The sequence below is a fragment of the Lepidochelys kempii genome, chromosome 2, assembly GCF_965140265.1.
Source record: "Lepidochelys kempii isolate rLepKem1 chromosome 2, rLepKem1.hap2, whole genome shotgun sequence".
Lineage (NCBI taxonomy): Eukaryota > Metazoa > Chordata > Testudines > Cheloniidae > Lepidochelys > Lepidochelys kempii.
Genome location: NC_133257.1, coordinates 59391633 through 59411403, shown reverse-complemented (window position 1 = coordinate 59411403; position 19771 = coordinate 59391633). Strand labels below are relative to the sequence as shown.

At 40.9% G+C, this 19771-nt stretch overlaps 1 protein-coding gene across 15 annotated transcripts in view; it reads right to left on the bottom strand.

The window, feature by feature from the left end:
• NCOA2 (nuclear receptor coactivator 2) overlaps window positions 1–19771 on the bottom strand; it is a 259281-nt gene that overhangs the window by 111508 nt on the left and 128002 nt on the right. The gene's annotated exons all lie outside the window — the stretch shown is intronic.

Here is a 19771-nt window from a genome sequence, read left to right as displayed (position 1 = left end):
CAAAACGAACGGGAGTACTTGTGGCACCTTAAAGACTAACCAATTTATTTGAGCATAAGCTTTCGTGAGCTACAGCTCACTTCATCAGATGCATGTAGTGGAAAATACAGTGGGGAGATTTTATATACACAGAGAACATGAAACAATGGGTGTTACCATACACACAGTAACAAGAGTGATCAGGTAAGGTGAGCTATTACCAGCAGGAGAGTGGGGGGCGGGGAGGGGGGAACCTTTTGTAGTGATAATCAAGGTGAGCCATTTCCAGCAGTTGACAAGAACGTGTGAGGAACAGTAGTGGGGGGGGGGGAAATGAATAAACATGGGGAAATAATTTTACTTTGTGTAATGACACATCCACTCCCAGTCTTTATTCAAGCCTCAGTTAATTGTATCCAGTTTGCAAATTAATTCCAAACACCCATTGTTTAATGTTCTCTGTGTATATAAAATCTCCCCACTGTATTTTCCACTATATGCATCCAATGAAGTGAGCTGTTGCTCACGAAAGCTTATGCTCAAATAAATTGATTAGTCTCTAAGGTGCCACAAGTCCTCCTTTTTGCAGAAAAAATATAGTGTCAGAACAAGAAAAATATGTCAGAAATGAAACAGAACTGACCTAAAAAGGGGACACGTAGCTTTAGTTAAAAAGTTAAAATATCAAGCTTACACAAGTCTGCACCTGGTATCATGGAATGAGTATGACAACAACAACTGCTATAACCAATTAACATAGATTTGATAATTCTACATCCAAAATTAAATGTACTTCAGACGGCAAATAACCTGTAAAACCATAAGGCACTAGAGCAACACACACACTGGTAATATTTGTGTCACAGTAACACCTAGAAGCCCCAGTGAAGAATCAGCAGAGCCCTGAGTGGATACAAAAATGTAGATCCACATTCAATCCACATGCACAGTAATTAAATTGTATCTGACCTGCTATCTGAACTCCACCTTTTATATGAATCTACATCCGCATCTGCACACCACCAGCATCCTCCAGAAAAGTAGTTTCTCAACTAGACATCTGTGGCCTCCTGGGGAGCCACCAACCAGTTTCAGGGGGTGTGCAGGGGGCACCAGGGTACCAGCCCCTTGGACAGACCCCCTGTGATGGGGTGGACTAGGTCCAGAAGCCCCCTGCTGGAAGCCTTGTGGCCCTGCCTCAACCCACCCCAGAAAAGGGCAGTAGAGAGGTTTAAGTCGTGTATAAACTTCATGAGGGCTCTCTGCATGAGGGTGACTTTCACCCCAGTCCTTGGGGCTGAAGTAGCAAAAGACTAAGCCTCCTCTAAAGCAGCTTTGCACTGTCTTAAGACTAGAGTTCTTGTGGCTGTCTACTTTGTGAGAAAAGAAAAGGCAGCTTCTCTTTGCAATCTCATATTGCTAAGCTCAATTTCCTGCTAGAAAACCTGGATGAAAATGTGACTGGGGGTTTCTTTAGTGTCTATAACTTAGGAAAAAGGAAAGGAGTACTTGTGGCACCTTAGAGACTAACAAATTTATCTGAGCATAAGCTTTCATGAGCTACAGCTCACTATGCATCCAATGAAGTGAGCTGTAGCTCACAAAAGCTTATGCTCAAATAAATTTGTTAGTCTCTAAGGTGCCACAAGTACTCCTTTTCCTTTTTGCGAATACAGACTAACATGGCTGCTACTCTGAAACCTATAACTTAGTAGTGCTTGTTATTCTATCATGATGCTTAAAAACTGGTACATTATCTATGGGGGGAATTTTGAATTGGTTGATACAGTGATTTGTAGATTTCTGAGATATTTATACAGTCACATTTTCATCCAGGAAACAAAAGCTTTGGGGCCTTTAGAGATGCTATACTAAATCTGGCATTAAGTAATATTCAGGTTTTGCCAACCACCCGAATAAGCTTTTGCCCACATGTATTGTGTAGAACTATTAGCAGGATATGCAGCACACTTTTTAAAAACAAACTAGTCCTCTTTTTTAATAGTGGAGCCCTCCCTTAACAAATACAATAAAAATGGTGCAAAACATCTGGCCAACTTTCCACATATAGGAAGAAATAAAGATGGTCACCTGTGTTTATTTTTCTTAAACAGCTATAGGACTGTCACGATCCAGATCTAAAATTATCTGTCCTTACACAAAATTAAAATATCTGGTTTGCAACAGCAGAACTTTTAATCATGTTCCTGTCAAATATTGCTACTGTCAGTTAGAAACGGCTAACTGACTACTTGTAATTCCACATCACTGGAGACATCATTTGATCGGGTTCTAGCACAAGACAGGTCGGGGTCCCCTTTGCTAGCACTTAAAATTTTTGGCCCTTGTGATAGGGTGTACCGGGTCCGTTGGGGCCCTCCGGAAGGTCCTGCAGTCCCTATCACACCATGCCCCCAGAGAAAGGGCAGTAGAGCTGGGTTCTCTAAGCTGCAGGGGAGGCAGCCAATCAGAGCCCAGCAAGCTCATATGAAAGGAGTTGCAGGACCTGGACAGCTCAGTTGCTGGCTGGAGCCAGAGAAGGAAGAATGGTGTTCCTGGGTGTTTGAAGAAACTGCAGCAGCTGGACAGAGCAGTCACTGGCTGGGACCAGGAGTGGAAGGCTGGGAGAGTCCATAGGTAAAGAGATTGGGGAGAAACCTAAACAGGGATAGGACTGTGAAGCTCTCCAGGCACAGAGGCCTGGGAGAAAGAACCGTGAGAAAACACGGCAAAGACCATGGGCAGTGGGTGACCTGCCAGCTCAGGGAGGCTAGCCCCCAGCTGGCCCCATCCCTCCCCTCCACAGCTGAAGCACAGAGCTGCCCCTTCCCGTGGCTGCCAGCCCCCTCCCCAAGCGTCAGGCGGGCGGTGCATGCCCCCAAGCACCCCCAGCCCTCCTCCCCTGAATACAGGGCAGGCAATGCCGGCAGCTCTCCCCTCCCCCCAAGCAGCCCCGCCACCCCAAGTCCTGGCTTCGGCCACCCTAGCCCAAGCATGCTTCCATAGAAATAGCCAGCATGCCTGGGCTGGGGCCAAAGAGGAAGGGCAAGCCGGAGTGGGCCTTCCGAGCAGAGTGTGGGTGGGGCCACGCCGGGCGGTTTGGGGCAGCGTAGCTTCCCACAGCCTATGATATGCACCGCCCATGGCAAAAACTGTTAACAGACTCTCTAGGTAAGAAGGCCTGGGAGAGACCCTGCTTAAACAGGGAACAGGCCCAGGACTCAAGAAGCTGATGGGACAGAGTAGGAAGCAGCCCAGGGAATGCAATAATAGCCGTTAGTGAAGGAAGCAGCATATGGCTGTTAGTCATGGGTCCCTGGGTTGAGACCCGGAATAGTGGACAGGCCCAGGTCCCCCCACCAGCCACAGGCAGAGTGGCCAAAGGTTGAGGAGGCAACAAGTTTCGTTTGGAGCCTGAGAAGGGGGCAATACCTGAAGTGGTTACATTAATCAGCCCAGAGATGGGACTGAGGGCCTTGGAGAGGGCTAACCGTTTGTTGGATTGGGTTACCATAGAAGGGGTCGGTTTTGTTTGTTTCACATACAGACCATGTGTGACTCAGCTGGAGGTCTGAGTTGCTGAAGACCTACTGCAAAGTAGAGAGTGCAGGCAAGAACCTGGCCAGCAGGAGGTGCTTACAAGGAGCAAGTGGCCATTACAGCCCTGAACCATCAGTTGTGTCCTATGCACAGACAAACTTGCCAGTGCCTCAATGCCTGATGGACTGTTCAATTATTCTGTTCCTTGACAAGTGAGAATCAAACTTCAAGCATAATTTATGTCAGAACTGGTATATTTTTATATACGTAACAGAATGACCAAAAATGTGGTTTTCAAAAGTGTTTGGCATGAGGGAATCCAGCCAATCAAGATCTTCAGAGAAGTCAAAATACAGATAGGTTATTTTCTCATTTCTAAAGAGGCTAGTTTACAGTTTTGGAGACCAAAATGCTCAAGGGAAATTTCCATAAATTCTCTAATTCAAATGAACAAGCAATGCCTGAAGCGGTTTAATGTAACTTGGAAAACCGTGGAGACTTCCTGAAGCTCTCTCCACCCAACAAGAGGTGGGAGAGTTGTAGAAAACATAGTTCAGGTAGGGACATTTCTTACAGGTGTATATGCACTCAGTACTGACATTGGAATTCTCACTGGTGATGAAAGGGTGGACACCATCAAATTTCTTGCTGCCAATAGAGTTGGTACCACTGACCTTAAACTAGAGACTCTTGGTGCCGGAACAGACTGTGCAGATAACATTTGTGTTGATGGAGCCAATACTGATATGGATAGCTCTATTGTCAATGCCAAGAGCCCAGAAAGCAGCATTGCACCAATAGTGCAGACAACTGTGAGGGACCGTTCTTTAGCTGGTACAGATCAATTTGGCAGAGGGACCATAATCAGGCCTTCTGCTATCCCTTGACAAGGTTGAGTAAGGTGATCTCTGCCTCTTTTTCTTAGAGGTCCCTCAGATGGTGACCTGCACTTATGATTTTTGAAAAAGTACTGATGTCTTACCCCTCTCAAACAAGGACTTGGGAGGTGGAACTTCTGCAGAGTATACTGAAGAGGGAGAAGCCCAGGAACTGGAAGCAGAGCCAGTGCTCACCAGTGTACTCTTGGAAGAAGATTGCTGGACAGTGGCTCCTGTTTACCTGGATCTGGGGCAGGTCTCAAAGGTTTATCCAAAAGAAAATATTTCAAGTGGGTGTCTCACTTTCTGAATTCATTTTGAAAACAAACAGCAAATAGACCATTTGCTCATGATGTGCCCCTTACCTAAACAACAAACTTTTTGAGTGGCTATTTTTAAGGGGCATAGCTGCCTCACTTGTTTGTTCAGCCATGAGCACCCGGTACAGGGTAACAGAAAAAAGGGCAAAAATCTTACTCAGTAGGAAACCTAATAACCAACACTAACATAACTGTATATACTTTAATATAACTATCCTAAAAGCTATTTACACAATTTTTAGAACTAGTTATACAAATATGTAAGAGTCAAAGGACACTGCATACAGTTCTCTTTCAGCTATTGGAGGTAAGAAGGAACTGAGAAGTAGTTGGTGCTGCTCTGCCCTTTTATGCCTTCGGGAGGTGGATCCAAGGGCACTGAGAGCACAGGCATGGGCCAACAGATGCTGAGGGCCAAAAGATGCCGACCTCTGGTGTATATATACTCAAGACAAGCCCTTGAAGAAGCTGGTTGATCTGGAAAGCTGGTTGACCTTTCATGAAATTATAGCATAACTCAGAGTGTCAGTCACAATGAGTCTAGCTGAAGATATGTACAAATGTGCACACTGTCTCCCAAGACAAATTAATAGATTCCAAAGCCAGAAGGGACCACTGTGATCATCTAGTCTGACCTCTTCTATAACAAAGACCATAGAATTTCACCAGAATAATTCCTGGATCATCTCTCTACTGAAGTGTACTGCAATACTGGGGTGGCTAATATAATAGATCTTTATTGCAAGCACATTCACAAAGTACTGCTGTACTAGCAGCATATTTAAGCCCTGTAAGAGAAGCCTGCAAAGGAGTCTCAGTTGCTAGAAGAAAAGGAGTACTTGTGGCACCTTAGAGACTAACCAATTTATTTGAGCATGAGCTTTCGTGAGCTACAGCTCACTTCATCGGATGCAGTGAGCTGTAGCTCACGAAAGCTCATGCTCAAATAAATTGGTTAGTCTCTAAGGTGCCACAAGTACTCCTTTTCTTTTTGCGAATACAGACTAACACGGCTGTTACTCTGAAATCAGTTGCTAGAAGTGAGCCAAGGAAAGAGAAACGTACCTAATACACCCCTAAGAGAACTGTGGCACTAACTAAAGATGATTTGACAGAGTGTCAGTTCAAAACGTGTCTGATGATGGCTCCATTCCAATAGAAACCTTATTCACTGATCAGGGTCAGAAAAACATGGAAGCAGAACATTTCAGATATTATTTGGTCTGTGCATGAAACTCAACTGATGCCTCAAAGTGTCCAAAAACTTTTGAAAGCTTAGGGGAGTCCCTGCCTATTTAATGCTATAAGTACAAATTCCAAGAGTAGGAATCAGGTAAATGCTATCTTCAGAGAAATTCCTTTACACAAATACATAAAATCACAGAATGATTTTCAGACTTTCAGTGGGTATCCTGAAAAGTAATAAACGGGAAGGATACAGGTGGGATCTCAGAAAACATAAAAAAGCAAATTAGAATATGTACAAGGGAGATCACCTCATATAGGGTATTGAGCTTACTTCTAAGAAAACAAACTATTTCTGGGGGACTAAAGTTCAGTTTGAGACAGCACACCCTGCCAAGTCAGATTCTGCTCTCAGAATGACAACGGCGTAATTCTAGAGGAATTCCATTGGAGTCTTTGCAGTCAGTTCTTTGGAGGGAACCATATAAATTACAATTGTATCTCCCTGTAATCCGATACAAGGAAAATGTGGTATCATTTACCAGGAAACTAGCTACCTTCTGCCTCCTCCCCCAAGTTAAATATAATAATAGTTTTGAAAAAAGTTTGTATTTTACTTTCACCTACTCAGGATAGGTTTACAAACCACTAAATTTGTTTCATCGCAGTATTATCAGCTTGCTCGTTGAATGAATTATTTGTGTAAGTGGAGAATTTTTTTTTTAAATCATCATAAAGTTTTTAAAAAGCCTTCTCTGGAAATCCACAATCTACAAGCATTCCTCCCCCCTTCAGCCCCCAAACATTAAATCTCTTGCCCATATTCATTATCCTATATACCACCTCCTCCTTCCTGGTTATTTATTATTATTAATTTTTATAGCAACCAAAGTTGTGCTGGGAATTTCACAGAAGACATAGAAAGCTATGGTCCCCAACTGAAAAACACTACAACTAAAATCAGCTTTTCAGTATAAATTCCTTAGACACTAACCGGGGGGTGGGGGGGTCCTAGAAATTTTAACCATATGTTTTTAAAATGTTCTTCCTAGTATCTCTCAAAACACCATTGCCTGTACCAGTAAATACCAGATCAGAAAACTCAGAATTCAAACTTGCAAGCCCTAAATCTGTCCTGGATACATGGGAACTCAAACCAAAGTCACTGAGAGCAGAACTACCTATAAGACCAAATCTTACAGTTTTTATTCAGACAAAACTTCCATAGAGTCAGTTACAGCATATTATCATGACAGCAGAAGCAGCACCAATTAAGCACTTCTCACTTCATCCCTCTCCTCTCCCCCAGCTCTCAGGAATTTCTAGAGGGACAGCTGTAAGTAAAAGTTACTTCAAAATAATTGAACAATTCAGTTTGTTGTTTAAGAAACAATTAATTTAATGGCTCCTCCTATAGAGCTCCTCTAAAATAGAGGACTAGAACATATGGATTATAATGCAAGAAGACATTCAGAAGTGGAATTTGTTAAGAAAAATAAAGTTCTCTCTAAATTATGCAGTTTGAACTAACCATCTCCAGACAAGCCTTACTCCAAGAAAATCATTACCACATTCTGATTTACACTGATCTTTGAATTATATTTCATTTTAATTATAACTCCAGTATAGTTCTTAGCAAAATGAACTTCACAAGCAAGTTATGAAGGTCAAGGTGAAGAGGTTCAAGTTTATTCTCTTTAGCTGGGAACAGGAGAAGGGCAAACTGAATTGGGAAACTAGTGGAGGGAAATTTAAGAGAGTGTTGGGATTAAAAACAGAAATGCTGGCAGTTACTGAGGTAGAAAGGATGGCATTTTTATTAATGAAATAAAAGCTTCATAACAATGCTAGTAAATTAGAAAAGGCACCCTGTTTTGCAAGACATTCATTAAAGTGCCTTGTCATAATAAACTACAGCACAAGACCAAGGCACCCTCTTTTTAACTTTGAGCAGTTCGGAGCGCTTTACTGTATTCCAAATCTGGGATTCAATATCCCACTAAAAGGGTAATCAAGAATTTTACCTTCAGTGTTTCTAATGGATTTTATCTCAACTCAATATATGGGAATTTATATTTATCCTATAAAAGAAAACAATGTTTAAAATACAGAGCGTACATTTCCCCATCCACTCTGTTTCAGCACCATGGGTGTGAGCATTAAAAAATCTTGTTAATTTCAGTCTCATTTCTCTGATTGTTAAATGCAAATCACAAAAACAGAAAATAACATGAGTAAACTCTTGGGCAGTATGTGCTAGTAATTATAGTCATTGAGAGCAATCTAGTTTCTACCAGATGTTGGGAGGTTGTGAAAGGACAGAGCTGGCAAGAGGTTTAAATTCATTCTTTCTTGTTATCAACAACAAAACAATAGTTTCTGCTTTCATTGTGACAGCACATCCTCCTTCACATCCTCTACCAGCAACCACTGTAAGTTAGAATGCACACACACACAAAAAGTTTTAACCCGATAGTGCAAAGAGCATAAAGTGGTGTTTTAAACACATTCATCTTTCAAGTCAAAAAACAACAACAAACTAAAAATAAAACACAGGGAAGAGGGGGGAAGGGGTTTCATGGAAAAGACAGGCAGGAAGCAAAAAACCCAACACAAATCAATTACACAAGTCTTTAGTGCCTCCTCTACCCTTACATTTTCATCATCTGCCATCAACTAACAGCAAATAGCTTAGAGCTTCCAGTACTGAACCTCAGCACCACTGAATCCAGTTAATCATCCAGAGTCAATGTAAAAGAAGATAACGTGCATTTTATCTCTTATCAGTGCAGGTCCTCTTCCAAACAAGGCCTGTTAAATTGTCAGATTTATTATAAGCCTAAAATGCAGTTATAGAATAGATGGGGATAACACCTCAAGAACTACTGCTTCACTATGAAGAGAAGCAAACAAAAGGCAGAGCACCATGACAGGTAAGCAGGTAACAGAACTGCATCCCACCAAGACCCTGACATTAAATACAGATTTAATTGCTAAATACAGTACTTATTTATTACCATTATTGGTGTATTCTGCAGTCTACCCAGTTCTTGATCAAAGAAGCTTACAATTTAAATGCAAGCTCTGGTTACAATTTTCCAGCAGTCTAATTTAAACTGTTCTGAGTCCCACACTACAAAGAATAATTACATTAGTAAACTGTAACAGCTACATCAGTTTTCTTATACTTTTCTGCTTTAGAGTTCACACCACCAGAAGGCTACATTCTTGCTTCAACTCTATTCAAGTACATTATGAGCTCTTTTGCACAAACCAGAATAAAGTGGGAAGCCATATGAAACTTGCTTCTTGCTCCCCAAACTTTTTTTTAAAAAAGAATGTAAGCACTGTGCTTCATCAGCTAATTTATCTAAATCTGTATAAAAATATGGAAACAGAAATATTTTAAATTTTTGCATATACTGTATACCTCCCAACATTTCAAGTAGCTAATATAGGATGCAATGCTACTCAAGTTTGGCCCGTCCACTCTTCTGTCTCCAACTAGAGAGGGGCAGAGAGGTCAAACATGAGTGGTGCTGTGACCCTATGCACCATGCAGTAACATTACTCAGGTTTGGGGGCCCTCTCAAACATGAGGCTTGGGGCAAGCTGCCCTTCAGCTGGAACAGCAAGTTTGGGGGTCAAAGCAGGGAAGTCCTATGAAAACTGAGACTATAGGGAGGTATGATACTGCACATTTCTACCTCCTGAAAACAGGAAATCACGAGTGTACCAGCTACTAACTTTCCCAGATCTCACAGGAAGTCACTATTAGAAGTAGGGTCGGACCCAGGTCCCTGATTCTTTGCTCCAATGCTCTAGCCACACAGTCATGCCTTGCACACAATCATTTACTCACCACAATTATTCAATTTTTTGAGCATAGAGCACTTCTGGCTCCTGGTATATATTCTTTAATGAAGAACACATTCAGAGTTATAAAAAGCAGTCTGAGGCTGCTGACTGCGAAAATATAGTGTGTGTGTGTGTGTGTGTGTGTGTGTAAAAAACACACACAGCTTCCAACCCTAGAACAGCTCAAAGAGTTCCTCTGCACGTGAGCGCTCTATTGCGCTGCTCTTACGAAAACACAGCAACAAGAAAGGCACAGACAGGGATTTGGGAACCAGTGAGCTGGCGTAGAAATCAAAGGAAACAAATAAACAAAAAATCAGAAGTATCTAAATATCATCTGTCAAAATTAAACCAAGGTGATTTTTATTGCAAACAGCTTACTGAATCTAAAACCTCCACTGCCACACTACTAAAAAATGTAATAGAAAATAAAGGTTTGGATTTACTAAGCACTCCACCCTCATCCACACACCCCTATTTGCAAACCACATACTCTACGACCAACTCATTACAGCCATCTATTACCACAGAAAATGTATGGAGTTAGGACACACCCGAAACCAAACAATTCTGCCAAAACAAGCAAGATGTCTAATATAAAAGTTGGCTGTGTTATACTACATACCAGGAATACAAACTGATTTATTCAACAAAATGGTCCATTGTATTCCAGAAAACTTTACTATTTTTGCTACAGCTGTAACTACTCAAAACCTTCACGCTTCAAAATTATCACAATTCATACAGGGATACTCTTGCAAGTACACATAATAGTTAAGTAGCAAAACTTGTGAACCTAATTTTTAAGCATTTATATTGAATTATAGGTGTCCCTGTTAATTCTATATTTAGCCACTTCTATCTGAAAGTAACTTCAATGTTTTTACTTAGACAATACAACTTCTTTTAAAAGAAAGCAGTAACATTTAAAAAAGGTTTATGGTAACTATTACCAAATGTGACTTTATATATGCACTGTGCAAACAAGGAATAAAGAGAGGAATATTAGTTATTAGCTAACGCAATGGAGTTTATGTATGTGTTAGAACATTCATCCCTCTCTCTGGGAAACTCTGGGAAAGTTGGCTCCAGCACCTGCCTCATATTTTTGTTCAGTCCAAGAGCTATAGCAGACTATAAACAAATGTTTAAGCTAAAGGTTCCTTCTTCCTCAATATGCTTTTCTCTTACATTTACTTTTGCATAATGGCTTTAAAGTGGTGTAGTAGACAGTAACAAGAAGACATATTCCATTTTCAGACTGAAAGCCAATAAATGCTCATGAATTTTTTAGTTGAGAGACACTTCAAGTTGCCACTGGGAAGACTGTGTAATAAACACATTAGGCTGCAAATGGGTAGCAGCAGCTCTTTAACACACACTGTAACAATCAAATAAATGGCTAACATTCATGTTCTGTGTTACAGACAGATATTTAAGAGCACATTCTTTAGCTTTCACCTGAATCTTGAAAGGTAAAAAACTTTCTTTCAGTTATTCAAAACTTCAGCTCTAACAAACCCAACTATCACAGTGCTGGCAGCTTTAATCAATGATTCCAAGCAAGCAAAAAATAATAATAAATAATAATAATAACAAAAAATTGTATAATCTGAGATCAACAATATAAAATGGCTTCTACTTTCTGTATTCCTATAGGCTAAATCTCTTAATATAGCCAGTCACTGAGCTGCTTACACGTGAGACTACGTCAGCCAGCTCTAATATGCCCAGGAATAGCAAGACGAGGCTTTAAGAAGACAACAAAGAGTAACATATCACAGAAAGAAAGTTACATTCTTTGCATAACATACACGATTTTTGTTGTCTTAAAGATACAAAACCCTTTTTTGATCAAAACATTACATTCTCAATAAGAAGATGTTAAAGACTATTAAAATAAGATTAGGGAGTCCATACCCTAATATTGCTCATGATTCTGGGTCAAAACTTCAAGATCAGAATTCTACTATCTGACATTATACTGGGAACCATTTCAGATTCTCATTATTCAAATGACAAAAACTGAATCTCAGTTCCACAGGAATAACTGCTGAGATGCCAGGAGCAAAAAAACAGATTTGTATGTGTACAAAGCACTCTTATTCACCCAGTTAGTGACAGTTGTAACCCTATTTAAAACACAAATGTACAAACAAACCCTTCTAGATTGCAGCACACATGGTGACTATCAAGCCATAGCTACAGAAACCGTATTAAGCCTGCAAATATTTTCATTAGAAAGAAAAAAAAATCCTTGAACAGATGTCTTAGGAAATTAGGTGTTTTCTTCTCTAAAGTGTCACAAATGCTAACATTTTTAATGATTAGAATAATTTAGCAGCACAATATTTAAGAGCTACTTAAACTTGAAATAGGTTTTTATGAACAACAAAAGCAGATAGATGAGACAAAATTAATACTGTATTATTGAAAAAAGTGTGTGTTTAAACAGACAGCCTTCAGCTTGAAATGTAAGTCAATTTTAAAAGTGTGTTAAGTGTATTTAAAATACTTAATTGCCACTGAGAACCCATTGCCAGCTTTTATAGATTTACTACCACATTTGCCTGTTTTTTTTAAAAAAAATTTCTCCTCAGTTGATGTTTGGGGGAAAAAAAAAAACAACAACAGGGGGAGAAACTGGATGGATTATACAGCAGAAACTGTGGACATGACCATATGTTATATGCTATCAAGTAAAATGGCAGAACCAAGAAGTAGTTTTTCCATTTTAACTCCTTCACTTACCGTAATTTTGAAGGTTACCTATAGCATTAGTAGGTTAATGATTTCAAAATGTGAATTTTAAAATGACATTCTCTGCTTCTTAGACAGAAATGTATGATTGGTCACTGCATGAGAGAAACAGGGGAATTTCACCTGTGACGCACCTCCCAACACTATGGGTATGCCTACACTACATGTTTTTTTAACTCAATTTAACTCAGTGCCAATTAACTCATAGAATCATAGAATATCAGGGTTGGAAGGGACCTCAGGAGGTCATCTAGTCCAATCCCCTGCTCAAAGCAGGACCAATCCCCAACTAAATCATCCCAGCCAGGGCTTTGTCAAGCCTGACCTTAAAAACTTCTAAGGAAGGGGATTCCACCACCTCCCTAGGTAACGCATTCCAGTGTTTCACCACCCTCCTAGTGAAAAAGTTTTTCCTAACATCCAACCTAAACCTCTCCCCCTGCAACTTGAGACCATTACTCCTTGTTCTGTCATCAACAACCACTGAGAACAGTCTAGATCCATCCTCTTTGGAACCCCCTTTCAGGTAGTTGAAAGCAGCTATCAAATCCCCCCTCATTCTTCTCTTCCGCAGACTAAACAATCCCAGTTCCCTCAGCCTCTCCTCATAAGTCATGCGTTCCAGTCCCCTAATCATTTTTGTTGCCCTCTGCTGGACTCTTTCCAATTTTTCCACATCCTTCTTGTAGTGTGGGGCCCAAAACTGGACACACTACTCCAGATGAGGCCTCACCAGCGTCGATTAGAGGGGAACGATCACGTCCCTCCATCTGCTGGCAATGCCCCTACATATACATCCCAAAATGCCATTGGCCTTCTTGGCAACAAGGGCACACTGTTGACTCATATCCAGCTTCTCGTCCACTATTACCCCTAGGTCCTTTTCTGCAGAACTGCTGCCTAGCCATTCAGTCCCTAGTCTGTAGCGGTGCATGGGATTCTTCCGTCCTAAGTGCAGGACCCTGCACTTGTCCTTGTTGAGCCTCATCAGATTTCTTTTGGCCCAATCCTCCAATTTGTCTAGGTCCCTCTGTATCCTATCCCTACTCTCCAGCATATCTACCTCTCCTCCCAGGTTAGTGTCAACTCAACTTAACTAACTTATTTGTACATACTCATCTGGAGTTATTCACTTCAGATGAAATCCTTTCTACTCACAGAAAGCCCAAGGTAGAATACTGAAGGGTTAAGGAGGATAAAACCCCCTTGTTACCCTTGGGACAGTAAGTAGGGCAGCCTTATGGGCGGGAATAGTAGCCACAGCCCTGCTGAGCCAGTTGCATGGGATGTCATGGTTCTACCTTTGGTTCCCATAGCCCAGGGGTGGGCAAACTATGGCCCACAGCTGTATCTGGCCTACGAGCCGTTTTAAGCCAGCTGGCAAGATCCCGCTGGCTCAGCCCTGCTCCGGCCAGAATGTTGGGTCGAGGGCTGCACCATGCGGCTTGGCCCTGCTCTGGCGCTCCAGCCAGGGCGCTGGGTCGAGGGCCGCACCACACGGCTCCCAGAAGCTGCAGCATGGCCCCACTCTGGCTCCTACGCGCTCCAATGGTCCCTTCCTGCACTCCAATGGGAGCTGCAGGGGTGGTGCCTGAGGATTGGGCAGCATGCAGAGCTGCCTGGCCACGCCTCCGCATAGTAGCTGGAGAAGGGACATGCCACTGCTTCCGGTAGCTGTTTAAGATAAGCACTGCTCGGAGCCTGCACCCCTGAGCCTCTCCCCATGCCCCAACCACCTGCCCCAGCACTGATCCCCGTCCCGTTCTCCAAACCCCTCGATCACCACCCAGAGCATCCTCCTGCATCCCAAACCTCTCATCCCCAGCCCTACCCCCGAGCCCTCACCCCCAGCCAGAATCTGCACCCCTTCTCCTGCACCCCTGCCCCAGCCCTGATCCCCCTCCCACCCTTCGAACCCCTCGGTCCCAGCTCAGAGCACTCTCCTACACACCAAACCTCTCATCCCCAGCCCCACCCTAGAGTCCACACCTCCAACCAGAGCCCTCACCCCCGCCACACCCCAACCCCAATTCTGTGAGCATTTATGGCCCGCCATACTATTTCTATTCCCCGATGTGGCCCTCGGGCCAAAAAGTTTGCCCACCCCTGCCATAGCCCGAACATGCCTATACCCTTGTACGTAAGTGCCAGTAAAGAGATGCTTTCTGAAGCTCATAATGGACGCACAGACAATCCTGCATAGTCGTTCCGGTCATGGACTCCCCAGTCAGCTCCTATGCCAGGTTTAAGAAGTGCAGAGTGCCTTGCACAAGCCCTCTGCATGAGAGATTAATTTCTCCCTTTTTGCATACCGCTTTTAATAAATTCCAGCCTGGCCACCAAAAAAAGAAAAAAATCACATTCCCTAGTAGCAATATTAGTTATTACATTTTGAAACAGCATGTGTGGTTAGCATTTCCTTTGATTACATTTATAAAAAAGTGTATCAACGTGATTTAATAGTGCTAACGCAATGTCTAGCTGGATCCTAGTGCAGTCCCATTAACAGGCTTCAGACCCCCTCATTTCAAATTCTGATTGCAGAGTATATAGCAAAAGTTCTAATGTTCAGGAACTGCAGATACCATGTGATCTAAATAATACAACATATTTTACCATTTTTATCATTGAGAGTTAATAACCCATCGGACAAAATATTCTCTCTCTCTCTGTCTCACACACACACACAGACACCCCCTTCCAAAGTATGTACTGAGTTGTCCATTCTCTCATCAACACACACAGGATTTAACTGTACACATCCTCCTAGTATTAAAGGCCCAATTTATGAAAGCATCCTTATTCAGGGATACCTTAACACATGTTTAACTTTAAGGACATGCTTAAACCCCACAGAAATCCATTGGTTTTCCACTGAAGTCAACTAAATATTTGCTTCGATTAAAGTCTCTTCTTCTATCTATATGAATGGCTCTGATGTGGGTGACTCACTTAGGCCCCAACACAGAAAAGCACTTACACATGTGCTTAAATCTATTCTATTTAGGAAGGGCATTTAAGCACCTAACTTTAAATACATGTTTAAGCCCCAAAAGCTTTCAAAGAGACTTCAGTGAGACTTAAACTCATGCTCAGTTAGGCATGCGCTTAAGTGCTCTTCCTGAATAAGGAAGCACTTCAGCATGTGCTTAAGTGCTGTCCGGAATCAAAGCCAAAGTGAGTCACCCACAATCAGTGCCATCCATATAGATGGGAAAAGAAACAAAATCTGCAGAGAAAATAACAATGACTTATTCAGAATTACACTGTTAAAGAAACAGAGATCCCAAACATTGTGTAAAACAGACATTGTTTTAATGCCCTTCATTTTTTCAAGTTTCAATCAATGCAAAATTAAAATTAGAAAACAATCTTAACTTAGGCACACATTTGAAATAATCTGTAAGAACCACTCTCATCCATTACAGCATGTATGACCTGGCGAGCAGTACGCTGCCTTGGTAATTATTAAAATGAATGCTACTAAATGTTGATTGCAGATCAGTAAACAAGCATTCAAAACCACAAGCCATTCAAATGTGGACAAAATTTTGTACCCCCACGAGCAGGGCCCTGCATGGATACAAAATTTGTATCCGAATCCGATCTGCAATCTGCAAAAAATGGTCCATGGATATAAATTGGATATCCAAAGATTTGCAGGGCTTTAGATACAAAATTTGTATCTGCATCAGATCCATAAAAATGGTCCACAAGTATCTGCATCCACAGCTGTGGATATCTGCAGATATAAAGCGGCTATCTGTGGATTTGCAGGGCTCTACACACAACAATGCTCAACCAAGGAAGAGATTTTAGGATGACAGTGGGTTTGGTAGTGAAATAAATAAAAACATGATATAAGTCTCCTATTTATAGGGATACCGAGCATGAGCATATACAATGTTCCATAGGCTTTACTATACCCGTCCCATTAACCCAAAAAAACCAAACACCCACCTCTTTTTTTAAACATGAAAAGCAATAGTCACATCTACCAAAAATGGTCAGTGAATCTGTGCTGTACTTTTAATGTTCAAAGAAGAGTTAAATTAGCAATAGTGGGGGGGAAAGCATTGCATGTTCTTTTTAAAAGGAAGTGCTTGACTAAAAGTCTGGATTACACTGCCTTAGAGAGTATTAAATGCATAATATTTGTGACCAGTTGTGATTAAAGTCTTTGAGTAATTTCAGAAGGACACACACACACATAGAGCAAAACAAAAAAACACCCAGGTATTTATATTACAATATAGTTCTCACAGAAGCTTTTACTAGTCTTGCTTTAGACAGCTGCTTGATCAGAACAATTCGTGGACCAATTGTTAATTGAAATGACAAATCCACTGAAGAGCTCAGTCTCTGTTGTCACATACGTGGTCTCTTGTATGAGGGTGTACAAAAAGAGGAAATGAAACTGGAATGGTGAGTACAAGGGTGCAGTAAAGCACACACAAGAGATTTAAATCTCTTAACATAAACTAGGTTTGATTTTGTTTTTTTTAAAAGATCAATTTTCCTCTGACATTTCCACATGCATGTTCCCCCTTTGATTCTTCTGTACATTACCCAAACTGTTATCTGGTTATCCACTAGGTCAAGCACAATCTCGTAACAGAAAGTGAAGACATAGCCCATTACTGGAAATGTGATGTACCCCAGGAAATTTTTACCTATAGCTTTCAGAGGGTAAAACTTTACCTCCCAATAACAGAAAAGTGCAAGCCAATGAAGCTTTCCCTCTAGCCCTAGCACAATGAAGTGTCCATGAATAAGGACAAACTAAAGAAGAGCCTATGCAGTAAGATGACTCTGGAGGGATTTCCTGGCAGGTACAGTGACCATCACTTTATGCATTTTTCTTTTTCATGTGTCTTCAGTCACCTCAACCAGCACAGCTTGCACCAGATCCTTAAGTCTGGCTCAACTTTCATAATTTGTGGCTTTTTATAACAGCTTTACCAAATACCTTTAATTTATTAATGAAGCTGGCTCCAACTACCAATGTTGCTGTCACACCTCTCCCTTCTTTTCCTCATATGATAGATGCTGAAAATAACCTCCTCAACCTGACATGATCAGGCATGATTATAGCATTTGCTATTAATTAGTGTGGCTTGAAACTCTGGGTTCTAGCAGGATTTTCAAACTAGTCATTTAGCTTGTTTAGACACTGTAAAATTTTTGTTTTTCAAATTACAGGCAGTCCTCAGACTTATGACACCATTGGCTCCTGAAAATCGCGTCTTAAGTAGAAAACATTATAACTCAAATTTCCCATAGGAACAATGTTAGATCGAGTATCGTAAAGTTGAAACCGACTTTGTTGTGAAGTTGAAACAGGATGTCAATTTAAAAACAACGTAAGTGCCGTTCATTGTAACTCGAACATTTTAAAGTCGAGGACTGCCTGCCTAAGAGACTTTTGGGTAATTTTTTCTTCCTCAAATATACGTTAGAGGCTTATCTAGAAGAGATGACAGAATAAAGAGTGGAGGAAAGAAAGATCAAGTGAACTTTGTAAGTTAAATCTCTTTAACTGCTCTTCTAGTTTGATTTTTGAAGCATAACATCTATAGTGGACAATGGACTAAATGAAATTCCTCTGGCCAAGAAAGAATATTTGAAGTCTCAAATACTCCACATACGGTAGTTATTTCTGTAAGAAATAGGAGGACTTATTATAGGGTTGCCAAAAGCCGCATATTATAAGCAACATCCCTTATTTAAATAAAATAGAATTATTCCCATACTAATTCAGCACAGGACACCTTTTATCCTATATTTCAACCAGGGTACTGCCGTTGGTTGTCAGGTTGTCACCTGCAACCTGGTGTACAGTGTTGCAATGCCACTTAAATTTGGCCCAGCCACCCCTTCCTCATGCCTAAGCGGCCTCTGGATTTCTGGGTTTTTGAGTTACAGTGTTGACAACCCTACAAAGTCCTATTAAGCAAATAAAGCAAATGAACTTTGCCAGCACCAGAATTATATTGCTTATTCAGGAAGCTTCTTTTATTCTAATTACTGGTATTTCTGTTTGTTTAATATTATCAAAAGGGCATCACACAATTAAAATTAGACCTGGCCAATTCCAACATGGAATCAATCAAATATACTTGTTTATAGAAAGTAGGTGCTAAAATCATCAGTATGCTCAGCAGAACCTATACTATATCTTATTAGAGCTCCTATAATGAAATAAGGAAACAAACAACACAACAAGTATACAGGAAGTTTCATTGTTCTTGCAGCTTTTACATTTGCTTCTGTGAACATGACAGGCTCACCAGGCCTCAGATCAGTCATGCCACAGGTCTACTTGGCAGAACATAGGTACGCTGCAATTAAAATATTCAGGCTTAAACAGAAGAGAACAAGCAAATAAATAATGGTCATTTGGTTCCATTTCTGTGTCCTGTCAGCATGTAATAAAATATCTTCAAACACATGCTATACTAGTTAAATAACAAATAAATAAATAATAAAACCATGTTCCTTCCCTTTCTGTCTCAAAGTGGCATGAGTTTTTAAAAATTCCTAAATAAAATAAACAAAATCAATTCTTGTATGTATGTATGTAATTAATTATTAAAAAAGATTATAAGCATTACAACCTTTTCAATAACACACTTTTAGAACACTGCCAACTGGTACTGCAGTAATGCTCTGTTACGACTACCTTTGTCATCCTGCCCTTAAAAGGAAAAATATATTGCAGAAGTTCAGCTTAGTTTCCCTGTGAGTGTTGATCATTAATTTTATTTTACCATTTTGGGGGGGGCGGGGGAGGAGGCAGGGTAGGATTATTACTATTCTTTATCGTTAAACTTCAACAATATGCCCAGTGCTGTACAAGACACAAAACCAGACAATCTCTGGCTCCAAGAGCTTTCAGAAAGGGCCACTGTCTTCACCATCTAAGAGTTCTGTACTAGCTATCCCTTTTCAGAGAAAATTTTGAGTGTTGCACCCTGCAAGGTTAAGAGAAAGGTAAAACACTACACAGCCGAGATAGTTAATGGCATCAGCATGTACAACATGAGACAAATACACAGTGAAGATTAACTGAATGTCATTCTGCAACCAGGATCAGATAACTACAAAGAAAATAAGGAAGGTTAGAGAACCGAGAAAGTTATATAACAGCAGCAACATGAAATTCATTAATGTTCCAGTGTGTTTCACCTGTTTTAGGCCTTGGTGAGAAAAAAAAAAGGACTATTATTATTATTACAGATTCTCAATCTA